At 42.8% G+C, this 19,328-nt stretch overlaps 1 pseudogene; it reads left to right on the top strand.

The window, feature by feature from the left end:
• Nucleotides 1-15,542: 15,542 nt before the first annotated feature.
• Nucleotides 15,543-16,315, top strand: Ns5atp4-ps3 (NS5A transactivated protein 4, pseudogene 3; annotated as a pseudogene).
• The last annotated feature ends 3,013 nt before the right edge of the window (nt 16,316-19,328 follow it).

The following is a 19,328-nucleotide window of genomic DNA, read 5'->3' as shown; positions in this document are numbered from 1 at the left end:
ACAGACCGAATGGGGTCCTAAAGCTGAAAGGAAAAGTTGACAAAGGACAGCATTCCTAATCTAGAAGTTATCTCCAATTGGTAGCCACTTGTAAATGGAAATATTGTTTTCTCCGAGAGAGAGAGAGAGAGAGAGAGAGAGAGAGAGAGAGAGAGAGAGAGAAGAAGGAGGAGGAGGAGGAGGAGGAGGAGGGGAGAGGAGAGGAGAGGAGAGAGAGAAGGAGGGAGGGAGGGAGGGAGAGGAGGGGAGAGAGAGAGAGAGAGAGAGAGAGAGACCTAAAAAAGAAGGAAACGAAGAGTAGCAGAGATGCAAAATAAAGGCCTCAAAATGTCTCACGCTTACTGAGGCACTCTGGGTTCTGATAACCTAAGGTTACATGATGCTATTGTTCTGACCGTTATTATGGGTTTCACGTCACTGGCATAGAGGTAAACTTCGATTTACCTAATATATGAATGCATGAGTTAATTGCTTGAAAATTCCACTCAGTCTATGCTTATCTATTCACAGAGATATTACCAGTGCTTCCTGTGATGCTGCCTCACAGAGTAGATATGCAATAAATATCAGTTAGATGCATAAACAGATACAAATGAAGACAGAGTTAGGATTTTCCGGGAACAGAACAAAATGTTATATTCAGATTCAGTGTGTCCCCTTCAAAGTAGCTACTTTGGCACACTACATCTTTCATCCCAGAGACAGTGCTTCCATCTCAAAAAATATTCCCCTGCCCCTTTCTCCTTATTAAAATATTGCCCTTTCTTTAAGGGAAGTCGTTTCTCTTAAATAAATTATTTGCTTCCTTTTTTCCCTCAATAGGCAAACAATAAATTTAATGTGTATTAACATTTTGCTCATTTTTTTCTATGCAACAAGTCATGCCTAATGTATCTTCTTTATCTCTATCAAATATAAGAAGTTTATGGAATAGGCACAGAGTACGAATAAAAACTCCAGATTTTATGCAAAGCTTGAGAGATTCGGGCTCGGGAAAAAAAAATCATCTTATTTCCAGATGTATCAGTAAAAGTAATTTTCCTTTATTGGACACTGATGGTTGACATTAAGCTCTTGAAATATCATTAAAATATTTCTGCTCTAGCCAGTTTGCACAGTCAAGTAACTTTTAAAAAATCATTTACAGCTGAACTGCTGCAGTGCAATTTTTTACAGAAACTCAATTTTCTCCACCAGTTTTCTACTGGGAAACAGTGATCCTGGCGCTAGGCAGAGACCCACCTCAGATACCGTAAGGCCTTACTTTATATTTTGTTTCTCTCAGAGAACATTTTCTGCATAAGAACAATGTGCTGGTTAATTTTATGTCAACTTTACACAAGGTACAGTCTTCTTGGAAGTGGGGACCTCAATTGTAAAATAACTCCATTAGATAGGCAGGAAGGAAGGCTGTAGAGAGTTTCTTGATTAGTGATTGATAAGGGAGGACCCAGCACACTGTGGGCAGTGCCACCCCTGGGAAGGTGATCCTGAGTTATATAAGAAAGCACACTGGAGGCTGAAGAGATGGAGAGATGAACAGTGGTGAAGAGCACCGACTGTTCTTCCAGAGGTCCTGAGTTCAATTCCCAACAACCACGTAATGTTTCACAACCATCTGTAATGGGTCTGATGCCCTCTTCTCTCTCTCTCTCTCTCTCTCTCTCTCTCTCTCTCTCTCTCTCTCTCTCTCTCTCTCTGTGTGTGTGTGTGTGTGTGTGTGTACTTTTTTAAAGGAAGCAGACTGAGAAAGCTAAAAGAAGCAAGCCAGTAGAGCTACATTTCTTCAGGGTCTCTGACTCTATTCCTGCCATGTTTCTGAGTTGAGCTCCTGCCCTGACTTCCCTCCGTGACTGCCTGTAAGTTGTAAGCGGAAATAAACCCTTTCATCCCCATGTTACCTTTTAGTCTATATTTTATCATGGCAACAGAAAACAAACTTGAACACACAGACTCCTTCCTTCATGTGCTTTCCCTTGTAATTCTTCACATAAATACACATTTCCTAGTAAACATTGACAATAAAAATATTTGGGAGGAAGGGGAGAAAAGTGGAAAGATGTGGCTAGACATATGTAAACTAAACAGGGCATTGCAAAGAAAGACTGCAGAGAAGCCTAAAAGCACCTACCTTTATTTTTCCAAGTCTTCTCTGTACTGGAGATAATGAAGGATTGGTTGAATTACCCCTCAATCTTTCCCCTTTACCCAAAACCAAGGAGAGTAAAGTAGGCAAAATTTCATGACATTAGATTCCTGTCATCCCATCATCACTGATGCCTACAATTCCACCAGAAAAAAATATCCTTGATCAGAGAACAGAGAGACAATAGTGTGGTTCAAATGTGCTCCCCACATACAAAGTACATGATAAAAATAATCTCTCTAGTGTAATAGAACTAATCCTTAATTCTTAAAAATTGGGGTTCTTCAGAATGTGGCCAGACCACCTGTGCTCTAACCCTCATAGAATGAGTCTGCTATAAAGGGAGAGCATCGTGTCTCCTTTCCTACTTCCTGTACCAGCCTTTCTGCCTTTGTCACATTTGCATGGGATGACACAATTTGAAGACTTTCACCAGACACCAACTTCTTCATCTTGGACTTTCTAGCACCTAAACTTTAAAAAAGAAAGAAATCTCTGTTCATTCTACTTAGTCTCGGGTTGTCTGCTATAAATGCATAAAGCAGTATAAGACCGAGTACCTTGGGCTGACAATTAATCTTTGCTGCTGAAATTAGTGAAGATTGATTGGGGCAAACTGCTGGCTATAGAGTGCCAAGATAGGATCACCCAGTATGGAGTTGGTTAGGTGGGTTCAATAAAGTAAGATAGTTTTTGAGACTTATATATAAAGCTTCGCTCCTCTATATTTGTGTCCAGAATGAACATTGTAAAGCAATCATGTCTTGGTCTCAGCCCCTTCTTAGTGTATGGCTTCTTATAACTACCACCAACAAATGAAACAAGAAAAGACAATTTTCAACATAAATTATATGAGTGGCAAGCTTAGCACTCTGTGAGTGAGTATAAGACAGAAGCTGGACTGGCGAGATGACCCAGTGAATAAAGGCACTTACTGCCAAGTCTGATGGCCTGGGTTATCAGAAGCCATGGGAGGGGGTAGAGAATGAACCCCAGTGGTTGTATTCTAACCCCCATATGTGTTCGTGTTTGTGCTGAAAAGATGGCTCAGGGGTTAAGAATGCTTGCTTCCCTTCCTCAAGACTCAGTGTCAGTTCCTAGAAACTGTCAGAGGGCTCCCAGTTACTTATAACTCACTCCAGGTGAACTACATGGGCACTTAAATATATGCAGCATTCACTCACACAGACACAAACACATAAGCATAAATGAAATAATTTTTTAAATATTCTTTTTTAAATCACAGAAGTTAAACATTCATAGTGCCAAAATATTCTGTACAGTGTGCTGCGGGGAAAGTCACCAAGTAATGTCACCTGTTTGTATACTCTGCCTCTACAATACTGACAGCCGGAAGTGATATGATCACTGGTTCAATAGCGGCATAGCTGTTATGGGGGCAACTGATTTCTTTCTGATCAGAGTTGAAGCCTGCTCAGCAGGAAGAACTCTTGTCTGGTATGTAAGCCTGGTCAAAAGACCACAGCTATGGTGGTACAGGCTGAATGGAGGAATCTATTATGGTTGTTTCATTAAATTGGCATGTTTTCAAAATGCCTTCTAAATATTTTTGTGTATAATGATATACTAAACGGGCTCTCTCAGCCTTGGTGAGTGGCTGGCAGCTAGTACAGAGACTCAAGACTGATCAAAGTGCTAAGAATAAGTAACTCTTGACTGCTCAGAAATAGCTACATCACCCCTTTCAAGATCTGGGGGGCGTCGTGGAGGGCGAGAGAGAATGTAAGAGACAGAAAGTGGAACTCAGTACTGGGCAATGACATCTTCTAGATATAATGTGACTGTTATGATCATGATCTCACGGAAGCAGTGTTTACCTACAAAAAACCTATACAAGAACAGGCCTACAGCAATCTGTCTTGGGTGGTGGAGAGGCTAGTATCCTCCTTGAACGGTTATTGATAGTTAATGGAGAGGTGGGGTCATTTCACTGATAAGTTGCCCAAACTAAATAACCTGGTATCTCTGCTTATGTCAGCAACACTGGTTCAACTCTGGGCCCCCAAACAAAAGACATGAGCTAGGAGTTAGGGGCCAGTTGGATAGAAGAAGGGGCTCGTCAGAAGATGAAAGGGAACAAGAGTTAAAAAAGTGAATCTGAATTCTTTAAGTACTTGTACAGAATTTTTTTAAAAACACGTTGTATTCGTGTGTGAAATTATTAAAAAGAAACAGACGCTATGGTAATTACACTATCATGCAAGTGACTAACTATGGGTTGGTTGAAGAAAGGGGGAAAAAAACCAAACTGGACTCAAAATCAACTTTTTTCTCCTCATCAAGCCCAAGACTCACTGCATTCTTCACTCGCACAGTTTCTTTAGCTCTCGTGGAAGTAATTTTGTGTTTAACGTGGTGTATTTCGTGGGGGATGGGCTTTAAGAGCCCCATCCCAACAGACATCCGTCCCAATCTCAAGAGCTGAAACTCGCATAGTTCCATGACCTTGGATACACCAATGCTGGGATCAATAGTGCTTTTCTCTACTGGGTTAAAAAACGAAGGAATCCAAGAGCCCAGATCTTCGCTGGGAAAAATACGCGCTCTTGGAAACAAGACTACTTGCTTTCCAAGGATGCTTTAAAGTTTCATCTTGTGGTGCTTTCTAATCTATGAGTAATGTCGCAAGCTACCATTCCAGTTTGCCTGGTATTGCTATTATAAAACACTAACCAAAAGCAACTGGGGCATGAAAGGGTTTATTTCGTTCGCACCCTACAATCTATCGTGAAGTGCTGGCAGGAACCTGGAGACAGGAACTGAAACAGAGTCGATGCAGCAGTGCTCTTACTGGCTTGTTTTCCATAGCTAATTCAGTTTGCTTTCTTATATACACCTGACTAGGGGTATCACCACCCATTGCTGGCCTGAGCCCTCCTATGTCAGTTGTGAATCAAGAAATGCCCCAATAGACTTACTTATCTTTGGGCTAATCCAATGGAGGAATCTTCTCAATCAAGGTTCCCTCTTCCCAGAGTATCGTAGCTTATATCAAGGTGACAGGAAGTCAAAACAACAACAACAACAACAAATAAACAAACGAAAAACACTCCTAACCCACATAGTTACCCATTCCAGTCAGTCTGTGCTTTACAAAACCTGCCTTGAAACCACCAAGTCCAGGCTCTAAAATGCTCATACTTTGTGAAAAAACTGTGACGAGAACCCAAAAGAGAACAGTGGTTATATAATTCAGTGTTCGCAAGCACAGGAAAGTCAGCTACTAACATTTATGATTTAAAAATGGGCAGTAGGGTAGGATGTGGGTGTTCTCTGAAGAAAAGACATTTGACTAGGTCCATAGGCACAGTTAATTGTCCGTGTTACATCTAGAATTGGAAAGTCTAGGACAAAGTGAGGGGAGCTGCCAGAGACTTGGTTTCCCAAGTTGGGCATCCACATCTGCTTGTTTTGTTCTTTAATTTCCCAATTTGAAGATGGTGAGGCTAAAATCATATCCAGGAGGTACTCTTCACATTGCAGTTCGTCTACTCAGTTCAACTTTTCTTGTCCATAGGCTTCTTCTGAAGGCAAGTCTGCTTAACTTGATGTTTCTCAGGGGATGAACTTTAGAGAGCACAGTTCTACCAGACATGCATCCCAATGCTAAGACTGAAACCAATATAATTCCATACTCTTATATTAATCAATTCCGGGACCATACTTTTCTCTCCCATGCTAAACAGGACAGAACCAATAGGCATTTACTTGTTCATAGGTTTTTCTAGTGGTCATTAGAGTGCATAACAGTATATAATCTTACATTTAATACTCTATGCTGTACCTGGCCATAACATTCTATTTCTTCTCCCTTTTCCCACCAAGGGATTACAGGATGCTTAAAAAGGCTTCTATAGCTCTCTGGCATGTATTGCTTCTCAGTACCTTCTATGTAGTGTCTTAGTCAGGGTTTCTATTCCTGTACAAACATCATGACCAAGAAGCAAGTTGGGGAGGAAAGGGTTTATTCAGCTTACACATTCACGTTGCTGTTCATCACCAAAGGAAGTCAGGACTGGAACTCACACAGGGCAAGAAGCAGGAGCTGATGCAGAGGCCATGGAGACATGTTACTTACTGGCTTGCTTCCCCTGACTTGCTCAGCTTGATTTCATATAGAACCTAAGACCACCAGCCTAGGGATGACACAATGTAAAATGGACTCCCCCCCCCCCATTGATCACTAGTTGAGAAAATGCCTTACAGCTGGATCTCATAGAGAGGCATTTCCTCAACTGAGGCTCCTTTCTCTGTGATAACTCCAGCTTGTGTCAACTTGACACACAAAAGCAGCCAGTACAGTAGGGTATAGATCTCGTTTTTTGGAAAGGCCTCGGATGGCACAGGTTTCTAGAGTCCAGCTTCCGGGATCCCAGCAGCAAGTCATTTCTCTTTTGTCCTTGGACCTAGGCAAAATCCTGCCAATCTAACACAAAGGTGTCTCTTTGCCACTATTATCTCTGACCAATAGAGAGGATGGATGCTATGAAAATAAGCAGAATAATCAAATTTGGAAGTAATAAAGTTTCCTGAAATTCTGTGCAACTAGCAGTAAATTTTGCTGACATCACAGGTTCGTTTACTAACTATGAATCAAACCAAATTTATCTACTATACACTCGAAAAATAATGAGCAACAGAAAAGTATAGTTGATATCATCATGTCTTATAAAGCTTTCAGCCTAGCGAGGGGCAAAATCATTGATCAAATATCCTAACAAGTAAACATGAAATATGAGAGTGTTGACATGGGGAATTTGGAAGTTCTCAGAAGGTATGCTCAAGAGATTAAACACCTAACTTATTTTACTATAGAATACACTCATGCAAAAGGTATTTATAACAAGCCATTAAGCAACTCATTAGATGGGCGCTAGTGGAATTCTGCTTCCAGAGGAGATGGAGTAGCTAGGATCAAATTTACCCCTTGAACTATGACTGCTGAAAGCCAGACAATATTTATAAGACACTGAAGATCAGACTTCAAAAGACATAATTCTGATGGACAGAAAACATTAAACAATATTCCTGTTGGATCTCTCACCGACAGAAACAAAAGCTACAAATAGTGGGGAAGAGAGAAATTCAATAGGATTCACGTGAACACGAGGAGGACAGGAACTCGATCTCTTGTCTCACTTACGTAGGTATGTTAGGGTGGGACCTTTTAAAGTAAAGCCACCCCTGCAGATGTCTTCTTTCTTTCTGCCTTTAATACCATTCTTTCCCTGGACTTCCCGCAGGAGGAGACGTTTCCATTTATAAAACCTTTGGCACACCTAACAAACGTGAGGACCATGACTGTAGTGGATTACCCTGCTGCTGCTTGTATTCCAGTGCTAGTATTGGGCCTCCAAGACTGGTTACCTCCGAGATGAGAGAGTCCGCGGGTAGACACTAGCTAAGTCACCCTGCCTTCACATTATTTCTGATTGGTAAATAAAGATGACAATAAAGAAGCTGCAGGAGATGCCACCATGGGGTTAGGTAAGTCATAAAAACATGACCCGGAGGCCTGGCCAAAGTTAAGGGCAGCCCAGATGTAGGATTGTCATACAGGTGAAGGCAGGTGCAAGATAGAACGAGGCCTGTCATTGGACGAGAAGGAAGGATGGGTGGGACAAAAGTTTGAGGGAAGAGGAGGAGACGGAGGAGAAGCTGCTGAGAACGCGGAGGCTGACGTTAAGATTCCACGCTGGGGGTTGGGGATTTAGCTCAGTGGTAGAGCGCTTGCCTAGCAAGCGCAAGGCCCTGGCTTCGGTCCTCAGCTCCGGAAAAAAAAAAAAGATTCCACTCTGTGTATTTACAGGTTATTATGAATATTCTTAAGGGATGGATATGTATAGAGCTTTGTATGTTTAGGTGGGCCATTATATTTTATCATTTGGATCAGGTTATTGTGTTGTGTGTTCTTTCTTGTGGCGATTTGAGTTTGGGAGTGTGTGTGGCAGCAGAGAATCTGGGCTGCAACGGAATTGGGATGTGTGTTACCAGATATCTTGGGGCACTGCGGTGCCAGATCTAGTCGGGGGGAAAATACAGCCCTTTATTTTTTATAATTTTACAACGACACCCAGATAAAACATATAAGTAAAAATCCAGGGTTATCTATAGGAAAGCCGGTTCTAATAGCACAGAGGTTGAAAAGCGTGACCTCCTTCAGATACAAAATGCATCCATGTCAAAGGTTTCCTTCAGCTCATTAGTTAGTAAGGAAACAATATATTTTTAATGTAGCGCAAGGAGTAGTAGTAATAATAGCAACAGCGGTGTCTGCAACTTAATAATAAAAACATGTCAGGATAGGGTTGGTGGGAATAAAACTGGCTCATAAAGAATAAACCATCTACTATAAACTTATGACTATCTCCTAGTGTGCATCCATCATTTACAGGGGTTTTTACTTTAACTTTCAGTTCACGTTGTTTTATTTTATGTGTTTTATTTTATAAACATGTAGGATGTCTTGCCTACATGTATGTGCATGCACCGTGTGTATACCTGTGCCCACAAAGGCCATGCTAATTCCCTGGAACAGGAGTTTCATTTAAGAGCCATCATGTGGGTGCTGAGACCTGAATCTGACAAAATTCTATAACCTGGCCTGTTGCAAAGAGATCCATGTCAACCAGTAGAATTTTGTCAGAGAAAGACTTAAATAATTTATGCCAAGGGGCTAGAGAGCTGGCTCAGCCCTTAAGAGCACAGGGTAGTCCTCCATGGGACCTGTGTGATGTTTTGGGGGAAGGGGATATGGATCAGATCTGAGTGAGGGAAAATTGGGGATATTGACACAATCTAGCCTTCCTGCCAGAGAGTGACTAGCTTCTTCACTCACTAAGTCTCCAACTGGTTGGGACAAGGTGCCATGGAACAGGCAACTTTTCTCAGTAATTGGAAGAGCAGGTAAGAGGCCATGAGCTTGTGGCTGAACATGTTTGAAAAGTCATTATTTGAGAAGGATATATAGAAAGGACACTATGTCACACAAACACAGTAACAAAGCAAATTTTTTTTTTACAAACTTTAGGTCCTGAAATAAAACCAGCTGTCTTGGGCCATGGGGGGTTATGGGGCTGTGGTTATAAAAAGCATTAACAAAAATTTTTTAAGCATAATGAAGCCTCCAGAAACTGAACTAGCAATTCTTAGTCTGCGTTCAGTACAGCAATTACAGTGTAGCAGACAAGAGGCTTGGCAGGTCAACCCCTGTCTCCACCTGCTTTGGACTTATTCCCCTGACAATCCATACAGAAATGGAGGGACTGAACAAGGCTAGCTGGTGATGGATTGTCTCTGCTTCCCTTGGCTTTAGCGGAGGCATCCGAGTGGAGGGGTGGAACTGTCATCACTTAGAGGACACTGCCACTGCTGCGACCTACAACCCGTGAGCTCTGTGAGGCTGCTTGTCTCAAAGGGCACTGGAAGGCCTAAGAACTAATGTTGGTCTGACCTCATCCTGCCCCTCATTCTCTCACAAACCAAGCCACAAAGCTGTAATTCTCCTTTGTGGGGCAAGCCATACAAACTCTACAACACTGTCCCCCCAAGCAAGTCATAAAACCCATAAAAGACACTACCATAACTTTCCCTGCCCCTCTGTGTCAGAGCAGGCTTTAGCCTCTCACTCTAGAAGGGGGGCTTGCTTCACACCAGGAAGCCAAGCAGAATCTGGCCAGCCAGGCCTTGCCAGTTCCCCTCTGGGCCTACCCTTTAGTTAAGTGCAGCTGTTTGTTCTTTACTAAATCTAAGAATAAAAGTAGCCGGGCTTCCCTGGGTCTTTGAATCATCATGCTGAGGGCCTTGTGGCACAGAGCACTTTCATTAAACAAATGTGTCCTGCTTTTTTTTTTTTTTTGCTGTCCGACATTTTTGGTAAAGGTTCGAGCCATGGTCCTCAGGATGGTGAGTCAAGCTGTCGCTGTCATGACTGACCCTCCTACAGCTTCCTCCCTCCTTAGGGGAGGAGAAACAGGTAGAAGACCTCAGGCAGACTGCCTTTGTGATTGGGTTCACCAGCCACCCACCTACTGTCACCACGGCCTGAACGGACTTGTTCAAGGAAAACTACTACGTTCTGTCTTTTCATAGAAATGTCAACAAAAGAGAATACATCTCAAAACCATGCAGGAATGGGCCTTGTTATCTATTCTTTTCACTCATTATGATTTGTTCTTATAGCAAAAGATACGTTTCAGTTTGGTGGCCGGTTTGAAACCTTCTTGTCACCTACATTCTGTTTTTCACTACAGGGATGCCTGCTCAAATTTTAGAAAGATAATAGTTTCCTTAATTTTCTTGCCTTTTCTTTTCCATCTTTCATCTAACTCTGCATTTTCATTTGCATACATTTCGTCACATTAATTTTCCAATCATTGTAACAACCTAAAAGTTTCTGCTGACCTGTTTTCATTATCAAGAGTCCTTTGTCTTCTGATTTCCTGGACCCTGTTCCTGTTAACTGAATGTAATTGCCCTGATTGTCTAAATACAGTTATACATGGAGCTCTTTGTAAAGATCACATATTTGTGCTAATACGACAGCTTCCTCTGCCCCAGATACTGCCCATCTAGTTCTTCCAAAGGGTTAACATTTAAGCACAGGCAGCTAGCTCACTGGAAAAAAAAATCTGTATTCTAAATCGGTTATCAGAAGCCTAACACACGTTTGTCTTTGTGTTAGCAGCCACAAATGAAAGAACAGAAACTTTTTTTCTCTCATGTTGTGGAGGATGAAAGTCTGAAATGAATGTATCCTTCGAGAGGACTTTGAGGGTGAGTTCCTTCTTAGATATCTTGGTTATTCCTCCACTGGTAGGACCACATTCTGATCCTGTCCTTGGTGTTACACAGTGCCCTTCCTGTATGTCTTATTGTCTCCTCTGTTTTCTCTTCAGGGCAGTAGTCATTGACTAAAGCCCAACTTAAGCCAGTATGGTCTCATTATAACTCATTATGAACTGTGTTCAAGAGACATCACACTCTGAAATATCAGAGGCCAAGACTCCAACTTATGTGTGAGGGGACACAATTCAATCTGTTCTGTATATCTCCCTCTTATCTGTCCTGAATCATAGGATCAGAGACTTCACTAAACACATCCGACTCCCATAGTTCTCTTATGTCAGACCCAGCCGTTTACCATTCACAGTGTCCCGTTTTTAAGAATCAAATGTTTCAGCAAATATATTCAACCAAAGTAAGAGCTCTCATACTTGTTCATTAGAGCACTTCGCTTTTGAGGACTCACTTGTGGTTGATGGGGGATATTAAAGCCTTTCCTCATGTTCTACCCCCCTGATTCCAATGTTCTTAACATCTCTCTGCTTAAGTCCATCTCATAGGGGTTATGGGATGAAGAGGCTCCCTACTCTGTCTCTTTTGTGCCTAAGTTGAGACTCAAAAGGAAAACCAGAGCACAGGAATAACTTTTAATCGCTCCCCAAAGTTCATTTAATTCCCTATCCCTTGCTTTCTCACATAGACACATGGGTACCATATGTTCCTTTGATGGTAGTCCTGAGCACTCTAAGCCAGGAATTGCACGTGTGTGGTGACCTCACATGGGTTTGCTCCCCTTTTCTCCTGCTATAATTAATATGTAGGTATTGTCAGGAAGGGAGAGTCCCATGTCTTCCAGCAAGATTTCCTCTATTTTTTTTCCAGTAAGCGCTGGCCTGGCTAAATGCTTGCCTGTATTTCTTCTGCAGATGTCACACCTTGTACCAGCAACCCCCACCAAGATGAGAAAAACCCTACAGACATCTGTTCCTTTTGAGCAAATGCCACCCCGAGATGGGTTTTAGCCTTACTGTGAAATAAAGCTAAGTCCATGCCTTATTCAGTGAAGGGCACAAAGAACTTTCTCCTCAAAGGTAAATAAATGACTTAAAATAGAGGGGTGGCAAAGTTTTGCATTTTTCCCACCGTCTGCATCTTATCAAAGGCAGGTTGCCTATTGCTATGTCAGGAACAGCTGATGGTGTGCATTAGTTAATTTAGTGGAGAAAAAAAAATAAGGAGAACTAATAAGTGTTTTCGTTGACAGACAGGAGCCTTTCCCTACAACACAGTGAAAAGGCCTGGAAAGATGTAGGATTTTTTTTGTTCCCCTCTGTATTTCTTTACTCTTTGCCTGGGGCAGTGCAGCCCGGGTCTTTGAACAAGGTCAGGTGCATTGTGTGTGCCCACAATTTGAAAAGCGTTGAAAGATTCCTGGAGGGGGTGTATCTCCAGTAACAAATGGCTTTGTGGGGGAGGAGACAGGGAGACAGGACCCCACACAGGCTGTCTCTTTATTTCCCAAAGGTTGAGGCCCTAGAGGCTCTTAACAAGCTAGGGTGAGTTAACACCTGTTTCTAGCAAGAATTTACTCAGGCCTTCTGGTCACAGGTAGCTGACTTCCTGATGGGCAGGGCTGGAGGCCCCTTTCAGGGGGGAATTTTTGTCTCAGCATATCGACAGGAAAATGAACTGTAGACAGCCCTACAGTGTCTTAAGGCCATTTGGCACTTGTTCTCAGAACACAAAGAAATGAAAAATAACCCCTAAAAGCGTACACATCTGTATGTTGTACATAGCTTCTCACTCATATTTTGTCAACTTTGAACATTCAGACTTTTTTTTTTATTAACCAGCACAGTGTATTTGAATGATTTAGGAAATGGCAGGGTGTTACAAATATAAAATTAAAGAAAATATAGGATAAATTGGTCTGATCAAGAATATTTATAATGAGCCTTACTGCTGCTAAAGAATATGTCATTTGAGACACACTTTAATGACAAGCTCTGGTCCCTGTGTCTGAGCAGCCAAAGGCTGTTTAGACAATGGAACACGCACACATAGTCGAATGAACTGACATGCACCAAACTGTAAAAGGCATCCCGAGTATTAATGGAAGGCTTTCATCCTCAGGCATCGATGAGCAGAGGAAGAAATGCGAGCTGCTGCAGGGATTTTACAAGGAGTCTGCATGTGGTTGCCGGGTACATAGATCTTACTCTTGGGCTTGGGATGTATCATTCATTTACCTTTTTCAAATTTCAAGACTTGTAGAATGGTCAGCCAGTTGACCTTACTGATCTGCGCATGTAGAAATGTTTGAATAAAAACTCCTGCAGGGAGCCTGTGTCTATGGAGACCAATTGGCTGATTAGAATTTCCGTACTGTGGAGAAATTGAGATGTTGCTGGTCTAAAAGACGGGTTACCTTATTTTTGGTTAGTTCAAGCCCTTGTCCACTTAGGTGTCAGAACTAGCATACTGTGACCAATAGGAAAAGGCACCTTTTAGAATCTCTTAGCTTATAAGACCACCAGCTTCCACCAAACCAAAAGCTAAGAATAGCTCCCCTCTAATACCCTCTCTGACATAGCCACCAATGTATTTTAAACTTGCCTTGATTTATTATTTTTTGTTCTATAAAATTATAAAAACTTAATGAAATTGTTTCCACTTTGGAACGTATGATTTGGGGTGATCCAAATCTGTGTTTCCAGGCCATAGTCACACAGAATGGCTCCCTTTAAGATGAGAGCTGTGTTTTTGGTGTTTTGTTTTGTTTTGTTTTGTTTTGTTTTGTTTGTTTTTTTGCATTGACAGATTTTTTTGACGTGCTCACCTTGGGCAGCTATCTGCTGCTGAGGAGCAGGACACAGCAGCCAGAAGAACAGATAGGCTGTCCATCTGCTTACAGAATGTTTCTACTCTCTCAGAGAAGGCTGTGTTTGTCAGAACAACAGACACAGGCACCAGAACTGTACATAGACGACCCACCCATGGACGTCCTCCACTCTCTCAGTGTCCTACACACACTAGTTGCAATTCTCCCTCCCCTCCTCATCACCATGTCTCAATCCCCCCAACTCTGACAAAGATCCCTGCTGAATCAATGGCTACACTAGCCACCAGAAACCAATCCCCCAACTCAGAAAGACACTCGCTACTAGCCACCAGAACCCCAGGCCACAATGACCAGAAAACCAGAAAGGAGACAGAAACCAAGCAACAAAATACCCATCAACAAAGACAAACTCAGAAATTGGCACCTAGACTCATAACCACTCCAAACCCGAATCCCTAGAGGCCAGCATATGAACACAATCAACAACAGCCAGGACAATATATCCCCACTGGAACCCAGAAAGTGCCGAAACTTCAGACACAGCTGATGCACAAGAAAACAATCTTTTTTATTGGATATTTTTTATTAACATTACAAATGGTATCCCTTTTCCCGGTTTCCCATCTATAAACTCTCTATCCTCTCTCCCAAGCCAACTTTATAAAGATGATAGAGGTCCTTAATGAAGAAATCAATAAATCCCTTAAAGAATGTCGAGAAAGCCAAGAAACAAACAGTTGAAGGAAACAAATAAAACTCTTCAAGAACTGAAAATGGAAATAGAAGTAAAAAAGAAAATACAAACTGAGGGAATTCTGGAAATGGAAAATCTAGGTAAAGGAAAAGCAACTATCCCCCAACAGATAAAAGAGAGCATCTCAGGTGTTGAACATATAATAGGAGAAATAAATACATCAGTCAAAGAAAATGCTAAATCTAAAAAATCCCTGACACAATACATAGAGAAAATATGGGACACTATGAAAAGATCAAACCTAAGAATGATGTGAATCATAGGAGAAGATTTCCAGTTCAAAGGCCTAAAAAATATCTTCAACAAAATCATAGAAGAAAACTTTCCTAAACTTAAGAGTTCTTTACAGACCTTGAAAAAACAATACTCAACTCCATATGGAAATGCAAACAAAAACAGGATAACTAAACTAATCCTGAACAATAAAAAGAATTTCTGGAGATATTACCATTTCTGATTTCAAACCATACTACCGAGCTGTAGTAACAAAAAACATATAGTATTGCCATAAAAAACAGAAAGGTTGATCAGTGAAATCTTATCAAAGAAACAGTTGTAAATCCACGTACCTACGGGCACCCAATTTTTTTTTTTTTATAAAGAAGCCTGAAATATACACTGGAAAAACGAAAGCATCTTCAACAAATGGTGGTGGTCTCACTGGATGTCTGCATGTAGAAGAATAGATCTACATCACCTTGCACAAAACTCAAGTCCAAGTACATCGAAGGCATCAACAGTAAAGCAGACACACTACTGACAGTAGAGAAAGTAGAGAATAGCCTTGAGTCATTGGCCCAGGAGACAGCTTCCTGTACAGAACACCAATAGCATAGCACCCCCCACTCGCCATGTTTTCTGATGGACTCTAGTCTTGTTTTTTTGTTTGTTTGTTTGTTTGTTTACCTAAAACCAAATGGAAATGGCCGGAGAGCTCCAGGGAACCTAGGTGCCCTGGCTTCTGCTGAGTGCGGTATGACTATTCTAGCAGGTGTTCCCGGAGAGAAAGGCAATGGCGTCTAGTAGTAACTGGCTGTCCGGAGTGAATGTCGTTCTTGTGATGGCGTACGGGAGCCTGGTATTCGTACTGCTGTTTATTTTTGTGAAGAAACAAATCATGCGCTTTGCATTGAAATCTAGTAGGGGACCTCATGCCCCTGTGGGACACAATGCCCCGAAGGACTTAAAAGAGGAGATCGATATTCAGCTATCCAGAGTTCAGGATATCAAGTATGAAGCGCAGCTCCTTGCAGATGATGATACCAGACTACTACAGCTGAAAACCCAGGGGGATCAAAGTTACTACAACTATCTGTACAGGATGAAAGCTCTAGATGCCATCCGTGCCTCTGAGATCCCATTTCACGCTGAAGGCCGGCACCTCTGTTCTTTAATGGGTAAGAATTACTACTTGCTAGATCTGCGGAACACTAGCACTCCTTTTAAGGGTGTTCCAAAGACCCTCACTGATACCCTCCTGGACGGATATGAGACAGCTCGCAATGGGACAGGGGTCTTTGGCCAGAGCGAGTACTTGTGTTATCAGGAGGCCTTGAGTGAGCTGGTCACTGTGGTCAAAGCACGAATTGAGCGCTCTCAGAGTCAACACCAGTCAGCAGCTAAAGACCTAACTGAGTCGTCTGAAATGTCGCCAAAAACCATTCAGGTCACGTATCTGTCCTCCAGTCAGAAGAGCAAACGCCCTAAGCACTTCCTCGAACTGAAGAGCTTTAAAGACAACTACAGCACACTGGAGAGCTCTCTGTGACGGAGCTGCCCACAAGCCAGCTGCCTGGCGCTCAGGATATCTGGTTCAGCAGACCCAGACTATTTGGCCAAAGCATTCTGACAGAGCAGTGTCTAAAAGGTCATTCCCAACCCTTTCTTATATTGGCTAAGACCTCAGTCTCTCCCAGGAGCAATTCTTCTGGGTTTGAATTCAAATGTCATTCTTAACATATCTGTTGAAGCTTCCCTGAAAATCGTTGCTTGATTTTGGCTGTCATTCACCTACCCTACTCAACGCTGTTTAGTCCTAAAGTTGTAAATTGGGGTGAGGTGCCTTCCATGTCTACCCCGTTGCACTCGACTGAATAGAAATATTGGGGTTTGGAATATCTCGGATTTGATTGGTGGAAAAGTCTGTCAGGGACCTCATGGGGAAAGGCGATTGAGAAAGTGGGTAGGATGTCCTCTGGAATTTTGGTGCTCCATCTAAACCAGGTGTATTGTGACATGAACATGACTTTCCGAAGGTGGAAGGCTCTGTCCCCACCTTCACCCACTACTTATGACAAGTTCTGGCACTTGGCATAACCTATGCCGAGATGGTGAGGCAATGTGAAGAAGTGGTTTCCTCGAATGTCAGTGTATTAGTCTCAGTTTACAAAGTACTTAATAAAACTAACTGCTATTTAAAAAAAAAAAGAATGGGGTATGGATCTAAAGAACATTCTCAATAAAGGAATCTCAAATGGCTAAGTGCACGGAGCCGTATTGGATTTGGGCCTAGCCGCTTTTTGACTGCATGGCTCAAAGTGGCTAGGTGACTTTGGGCTGCTTGGCCACAGATATTCACCCCTAAGATGACTGCCATAAGTCTTAAGATTGTTGAATGAAAGCCTCTCCCATGAATTTACGGCACAGGAAGATAACATTCAAGGGATGCCTCAGCTCCCTTAGAAGATACCTGTTACCTCCTGAATCAACACCCAGTGTCTCCACCGCCTGACCTCATCGTCTACTGCCTGACCTCTTTGCCTCCAGCTATCACTGCCTGTATCTGCACCTCCCCCTCCTCTGTGTTTCACAAAGGACACTCCCCCTACCTGAAAGCCTTAAAAGCTGTAACATTCACCCCAATAAACGAGACCTTGACAAAAGAACTTTTGCTTGGTCTCCTTCTCTTCACCCCCATTTTGGCCCACAGGTAGAAAGCCTCTTTGGGACCCTGAATAACTGGGTCCCCGCTGGCAGGGACAAGTGGCGCCCGAACACAGGGACCCCGAAGCAAGGCCGACTACAGGACGACGGAGATAAGAGAGCTGCAGTGGGAATCGAGGACTCTTCAGGCCCTATCGCTCGTGCGTCGTTGAAGAGGGAGGTAAGGACCGGTTGAATAATTGTCGTCTAATTGCCATGGGGAAGGTATGGATTTAGGAGGCTTCTTTCATAGGAGAGATCAAGCGCTCACTCAGGGAGAGAGGATTAAGAGTTAAGAAAAAGGATTTAGGACCCAACCGCCTGGTCAGGTGGGCACTCCTGAGGCTGCAGAGCGGAAGAGACCACCAACACTGCTCACCCCTGCCCACATCCCTGGCCCAAGAGGAAACTGTATAAGGCCTCTGGGCTCCCGTGGGGGAGGGCCCAGGAGCGGCAGGACCCCTGCCGGAGACACCGCCGGACCCTGAAGGAAACAGACCGGATAAACAGTTCTCTGCACCCAAATCCCGTGGGAGGGAGAGCTAAACCTTCAGAGAGGCAGACAGGCCTGGGAAACCAGAAGAGACTGCTCCCTGCACACACATCTCGGACGCCAGAGGAAAAAGCCAAAGACCATCTGGAACCCAGGTGCACTGAAGCTCCCGGAAGGAGCGGCACAGGTCTTCCTGGTTGCTGCCGCTGCAGAGAGCCCCTGGGCAGCACCCCACGAGCAAACCTGAGCCTCGGGACCACAGGTAAGACCAAATTTTCTGCTGCAAGAAAGCTGCCTGGTGAACTCAAGACACAGGCCCACAGGAACAGCTGAAGACCTGTAGAGAGGAAAAACTACACGCCCGAAAGCAGAACACTCTGTCCCCATAACTGACTGAAAGAGAGGAAAACAGGTATACAGCACTCCTGACACACAGGCTTATAGGACAGTCTAGCCACTGTCAGAAATAGCAGAACAAAGTAACACTAGAGATAATCTGATGGCGAGAGGCAAGCGCAGGAACCCAAGCAACAGAAACCAAGACTACATGCCATAATCGGAGCCCAATTCTCCCACCAAAACAAACATGGAATATCCAAACACACCAGAAAAGCAAGATCTAGTTTCAAAATCATATTTGATCATGATGCTGGAGGACTTCAGGAAAGACCTGAACACACTTAGGGAAGCACAGGAAAACATTAATAAACAAGTAAAAGCCTACAGAGAGGAATCGCAAAAATCCCTGAAAGAATTCCAGGAAAACACAATCAAACAGTTGAAGGAATTAAAAATGGAAATAGAAGCAATCAAGAAAGAACACATGGAAACAACCCTGGATATAGAAAACCAAAAGAAGAGACAAGGAGCTGTAGATACAAGCTTCACCAACAGAATACAAGAGATGGAAGAGAGAATCTCAGGAGCAGAAGATTCCATAGAAATCATTGACTCAACTGTCAAAGATAATGTAAAGCGGAAAAAGCTACTGGTCCAAAACATACAGGAAATCCAGGACTCAATGAGAAGATCAAACCTAAGGATAATAGGTATAGAAGAGAGTGAAGACTCCCAGCTCAAAGGACCAGTAAATATCTTCAACAAAATCATAGAAGAAAACTTCCCTAACCTAAAAAAAGAGATACCCATAGACATACAGGAAGCCTACAGAACTCCAAATAGATTGGACCAGAAAAGAAACACCTCCCGTCACATAATTGTCAAAACACCAAACGCACAAAATAAAGAAAGAATATTAAAAGCAGTAAGGGAAAAAGGTCAAGTAACATATAAAGGGAGACCTATCAGAATCACACCAGACTTCTCGCCAGAAACTATGAAGGCCAGAAGATCCTGGACTGATGTT

This window comes from Rattus norvegicus, chromosome 3 (genome assembly GCF_021556685.1).
Source record: "Rattus norvegicus strain SHRSP/BbbUtx chromosome 3, alternate assembly SHRSP_T2T, whole genome shotgun sequence".
In the NCBI taxonomy this organism is placed as follows: domain Eukaryota; kingdom Metazoa; phylum Chordata; class Mammalia; order Rodentia; family Muridae; genus Rattus; species Rattus norvegicus.
Note: the sequence above shows the minus strand (reverse complement) of the source record. Positions and strands in the feature narration are given on the sequence as shown.